This window comes from Pinus tabuliformis, chromosome 1_2 (assembly GCF_031772625.1).
Source record: "Pinus tabuliformis cultivar Carrire ecotype Pingquan chromosome 1_2, CPIR1, whole genome shotgun sequence".
Taxonomy (NCBI): Eukaryota; Viridiplantae; Streptophyta; class Pinopsida; order Pinales; family Pinaceae; genus Pinus; species Pinus tabuliformis.
Window position 1 is genome coordinate 1,056,806,025 of NC_142298.1, and position 6,291 is coordinate 1,056,812,315.

The 6,291-nt window shown below is 35.5% G+C and overlaps 1 pseudogene; it reads left to right on the forward strand.

Moving 5' to 3' along the window:
* The first annotated feature begins 2,253 nt into the window (after positions 1–2,253).
* On the forward strand, positions 2,254–5,810 carry LOC149209767 (14-3-3-like protein GF14 iota pseudogene; annotated as a pseudogene).
* The last annotated feature ends 481 nt before the right edge of the window (positions 5,811–6,291 follow it).

The following is a 6,291-nucleotide window of genomic DNA, read 5'->3' on the forward strand; positions in this document are numbered from 1 at the left end:
ATTAAGGAGGTCCTGGTTGTCCTTCCCTATAGTATCATAGAGAAATCATTAATTACATAAAACCAGAAATTTGAAATGAATACAAGAGAATGAACTTTAATTGTTGTTCAGATTCAAATAGAGAGAAAGACTAACTTAGTCTCTTGATTTTCCCCTCATATACTAATCCAAACTAAACTAAGATTCATTCATAAGCATAAGAAATGAAATGACTTGAAACATAAAAGCAAAAGAATGAATTTCAATTATCATACAAATCAAATGGAGAGAGAACCTAACTTAGACCCTTGGTTATCCCCTCATATGCTGATAAGATTTAAAACTCATTCATCAATCAAATCCTCAAACATCTAAGCAATTAAATGAAATAAGATCTATTATGAAATAAAATGTTTCTTTCATCCTTTTAGAGTGAGCTCAATTCTCCTAAGAACAAAGTGACAAATTATTCCATTTACTACACTAAGACAACTTATATCTAAAACTACAAAATGGAAATTTATGTAAAATAAAGCTTTATTCTATTCCATCATAAGTTGGATACATGCTCTAAGAGTCCTCCCCTTGGAATGGAGGAGGTACTCCTATTTATACAATAGGATGAGATAACAAACTCATAATGATGATCCACTAATCTCTCTTTAGTTCCATACATTTCTCAACCATCTAGACACATAACCCTATCCTCCATGATCTCCTCCATGAGGTCCATGATCTTCTCCATGAGGTCATGATCTTTTCCATGAGGCTTATCTTATCAAATGCGAATTTGATCATTCAAGGCCACATAAAGATGCCCTGGAAGCTTCCTTTGTACCTACACATGTCAACAAACTCATTCTAATTGTTAGGTATAAGTATAAGCATATTATTTTCTAAAGTTTAACCATAAATCCACTTTAAAATATTAAGAATTAATAAACTTTGGAAAAGCATAGTTATAACCCAATAATGAGGTAAATGTAATGATGTGGAGGTGGAATGGAGGTGACATGAAGGTAAAATGTGAATATATTGGTGAATAATGAAGTGAAAATAAGGACAATTTTGAAGCCCAACATAACCCCAAACTGAAGGTATTGCATGTCCTCATGCAATCTATTACATTACTTTTTGGTACTTGAGCTTTGGCTTAAACTCTGCATGATATCATTTACTTAACTTTTGCAATGCATTATTTTGATGAGCTACAACTTGGTTGGTTCTTGTGTTTCAACCATATTTTGTTTGTTGCATTCAATGTATGATCTTTGCATATTACTTTTTATTGCAGAGTATTTTTGTTGGAATGCATCATGGTTGGTTCTTGTGTAACAACCATGATTCTGTTGGCATCCAATTAACTTTTAAATACTTTAGACAAAGCCATTTGCATGCTCATGTAATAGTGAATATATTTTTAAGGTAAGTGGGTTTTAGAATGTGATATATGAATATGGATGTTATATGAATGTGACAAAGTATGTATGTAAATGTATCCTTCCCCTTAAATGGATGGTTTGGGAAGTTATGTGAAATGAGGAAAGGAAGTGAAGTTTTTCCAGCAATTATTATTCTAACTTTTCAAGGAATTTAATGGCTAAAAGTAAGAAAATATCATACCTTAACTTACCCTTCCAAAAATGGATGAGAGTTGTTCATAGTCATCTTTACTTGGTTGTGAAAATGGTGGATGAAATCGAAAAAGTGAATCTTTTATTGTTGTTGCATCTGTTGTTGGATCTTCTGTTGAATGTTCAGAATCTGCTGCTAAATGCGGCTGAAAATGTATAAGGCTTGGAAGGTATACAAAATATAGAAGTTACATTTCCCCCCCAGCCTTATTTATTGACTTGTCCTCAAGTGATGACAAACTGAAAAACAATGAAAGGAAATTGGCTTCATCTGCTACAAAATATGGGTCTTCAAGTCTTCAACGCTCGATGGCACAAATCTTACTATGTGATTAAATGTGTCGATGTCAAACATAGCAAGAAGTTGTTGACTTAGTGGCCATTAATGAATGCCCCTAGCCAACACAAGAGCTCCCACCATTGATTCCAATGGGAGTCAGGATGCCTAACACATCTTTGTAGGTACGAATAAATTTGTCGTGGTCGAGTCACCTACAAGATCCAACGAACAAGGGATATTAATGTACTCCCATTGTTCATTGGCAAGAGTACTTGCCATTAAGGCATGCAAGCCTCTAGGTGTTTTTCAATGATACTTAGACTCTAGGACTTTGACTCAAGCAGGGTTTTATTGGCGGAAATGAAGGGGAATGGTAATGACAAGGAAAATGGCAATAAGCTTGTAAGGAATGGAAATGCATGGTGTATGAATAAGAACTCTTGCTGTGAAAAATGGATATGGAAATGTCATGCTTACAATTGGTGGAATTCAAAATCTTTTTCAGAAAGGGAGATGCAAGGTAGTGGTTGTGGAGATGGATTTGTCTTCAGAATTTTTCATGAATTCAGTCTTTGGAAGACTAATTGTTGTCACAATGCAATCTCCTTAATGATCACTTTGTTATCCTGTAACCTGTAAAAAAACTTGGCAGAAAGAAAACATAAGTTTGTTCAAGAAGAATTGCACATTTCCTTCATGATTCTTACGCAAAAATTTCATACCAAATAAAACAGATTTAAGAAAAATCAAAGTGTTGAAAGTAACTCAATTCATGATATCAATTTCAATCCATTTTTAAAAACAACCCTGAAAAATAATACTCCCTGTCAGATAACTTCTGAAATGTGCTCGGCAAAAAGATTGACATGAGAAATATCTGTTATGTTCTGCATATTAGTATGTCACATAAAAGCATTTAACAGAAAGATGTGAGGAGTTAATGCCAACAAGAATCCTCCAATGTTTGATAAATCGATTTTTGAAATTTGTTTCCATGTATTCCATTTTTTATTTTCAAAGCTGTGTGAATTTTGTGAACTTTTTTTTTTATTTTTTTTATTTTTTTTTTAAACAACAAATTTTAAAAAGAAAATATTAAAATAAATGAAAACATAATTATTTTTTTTTTTTTTTTTATTGCTTTAGATTTTTTTAGACAACAAATTAAAAAAAAACATAAATTTTTTAATTTGTTATTTGAGATTTTTTTAAGTTGTAAAATCATTTTTTTTTTTTTATTAAAACCTAATAAAGAAAAATTCTAAAATTAAACTATAACTAAAATAAACTATAACGGCACTCGGCCTCCTATAAATTTTTATTTTTTTTTATTAAAACCTAATAAAGAAAAATTCTAAAATTAAACTATAACTAAAATAAACTATAACGTTGTTTTTTTTTTTTTTTTTTTTTTTTAAATAAAAATACGAAAATCATGAAAAAAATGTCGATGATAAAAGACCTTCCTACCAATGTCCAGAATATGTGTTCAAGGATTTTCCTCCAGTGGATATATGCTTCTGCTGCACTCGGCCTATGTATATACAGTCATTAAAACAATCAGTGCACCTATGTATATACAATCTCTTTTAAAAATAAATGGTGCATTCTCAAATGGCTCGGCCTCAAATCGAACAGCGCTCTGCCTCTAATAAAAACTTTGAAAAACCAAACAGCGTTTTTAAATAGGATGGATTTTGGAATAGTTCGGCCTTTGTCTTTCTGAAAATCGGCGCTCGGCCTCCTATAAAAACTCGAATCTTATACAACACTTTTCATGGCTCGGCCTACACGACTTTACTATCCATTGTATTCACCAGAACAGAGTAACATTCTTCATGTTTGTTTGCCTTGCAGGCCGTTTCCATTCCACGGCATATATCAAACATATGAACAAAAAATTATCCAACAGTGCGAAACAACGACAGGCATATCACAACAAGATTCACAATTGCAACTAGACTCTGCCTCCACTGTTTCATAATACTCTATTTTGATTTGCAAGATTACACATCCGAGCCCATGCTACTGACGTGTTATACATGCAACAAGATGGAGCTAAATTGCTGCGTTGTTTCCCACACATGCGATGAATCTTATCGCCAAGCCTTACATTTATTCAACCGACCTTAAAGTTATTGCTTCTGGAGTTAATGCGTAGTTTTAGCGTTTTACCTGGCTGTCAACGAGCGCTGAGGAGTGTTAATCGGCGCTCCGCATCCCTGTAGCTGCGTTGGCTGAATAGATCCCGAAAATTCAGTGATCACTTGGCGTTACATTCGGGATAATTTCCTCCTTATATCTTCACCAGGCGATGCATCATGCACGAACCAGGCGATGCATCATGCACGAACTCTGGCTATTGTTGCAGGATATGAGGGGAACCCAATAAATAACTAGTGTTAAATTGTTACCCGGAAATGGGCATCCCATCGATCAGTCGCAGAATGAAAGACGAATCGAATCTGAAATTTCGGAAGCTTTTCCCAGATAAGTCTGCATTTATAACACCAGTTGCGCTTTGATAAGGCTCCATCACGGCACATGCAATATAAATTTCCTGGATCAAAACAAACGCTACGATGAAACTTTATAGAATTGTGCATTTGCATCTGCTCTCCTTGTGAGGATCTGCAAGCTTCTCTGTCAAAGTAGGCTGGACAACGACATGCATTGGAATGATGCTATTGGAGCAATTAGCCTTTCCTTAAGAGAAGCAACGGTGGTGGCAGGGACGTATTTGTTGGGGTCGATATCAGTGCCATCGAACAGTCGAAATTTGAGCTCCATCGATTCCTCCACTGCCATTTTCACACCTCTAAATTTTCTCCCAGTATCAATAACTTTGCATCCTTTCAGTTCCGATTGGAATGATTTTAACAGGGCATTCTATCGATAAATCACTCAAATTCAGGGCATCGATGACTATGGGTAACCAATTCAAGGCTGCAGTCTTTCACTCAAAGTCAGGCCGTTGAGGACTATGAACGGCCAATTCAATTCAGGTAGGGTTTCCGCGTTACTACAAGCAAAATGAACAATCAATCGCGCCCGTACTCTATCTAAAAGGCAAAACAGGGGAGCATAATTGGAACAAGCCGCCAAAGTTTAATTTAATGGAGGCCGGTGGCTCCATGGCGGATGGTCAATGAACCGTCTGCCGTGCCAATTCCCACTGTTAGAGGGGTGTTAGCCGACGTTGAACTGTGAGGGAGAGCCATGTTTTCAGGGCCAAGTTAGTCGAGTAGGCCGAGCATTACGATGAGATGGTGTAGTCAATGAAGGATGTTGCCAAATTGGATCTAGAGCTGTCTGTAGAAGAAAGAAACTTTTTTCTGCGGGATATAAGAATGTTATTGGTGCTAGGAGAGCATCATGGCGGATTGAGCAGAAAGAAAAAGCAAAGAGAAATGAGCAGAACGTGAAAAGGATCAGGGATTACCGTCAAAAGGTGGAGGATGAACTTAAATCTAGAAATGAAAGGAAGGAAAGTGTTGATCAATCTTTGAAGGCTTATAAGGCTGCTTCAAATACTGCAGCTACAGATCTGCCTCCCACACATCCAATCAGGCTTGGCTTATCACTAAACTTTTCAGTTATCTATTATGAAATTCAGATCTCTCCTGAAAGAGCATGTCACTTGGCAAAACAAGCATTTGATGAAGCCATTGCAGAGCTTGATACTCTCAGTGAAGAATCATACAAGGACAACACATTAATAATGCAATTGCTGAGAGACAATCTTACATTCTGATTTGGAAGATCTTGGAGAGGATGATCAGCTTGGTTTGGAAGATCTTGGAGGGGTTGATCAGCCTAAAGGAGAAGAGGCGAAGGTGGAAGATGGGGAACCTGGAAATTTTTATTTTTTAAATCTAAAATTAAAAAAAAAAACTAAATTTCATCTAAAAATTTAAAGATGCTTTTTTTTCTCATTCACAAAATTCTTTATTGTCATATTGCAGATTAGTTCTCCAGCAAGAGTATTTTTATTTGAACAAAATCAATTGATTTTCTGATCTTCCTGATCGCACGAAGCACAGGAAGAGAGCATACTAGTCGATTGATTCGTTTTTATTTATGCAGGGGGTTTTTAAAAATACTGAATTTAAAACTAGCTAAATACTAAAACATCAAAAAACTCAAACTTGAACTCCCTTATGAAGATCCTGCTGTCACCAGGTTTCACAAGTTAGTTTTTCTAGAGAAAAATACTAGTACTGAATTAAATTTCTAATGCCTGATCCCTTAGCACCATCCCCGGCAACGGTGCCAAAATGTTGGGCAATTTATTTGCTTAAATTGCTTTCATTAAATTATCAACCAGGGAAACTCGTAAGCTTGTGATGGTGCCAGCAAAATATATGCAGGAGTAGGCAACTAACTCTATGTCTAACT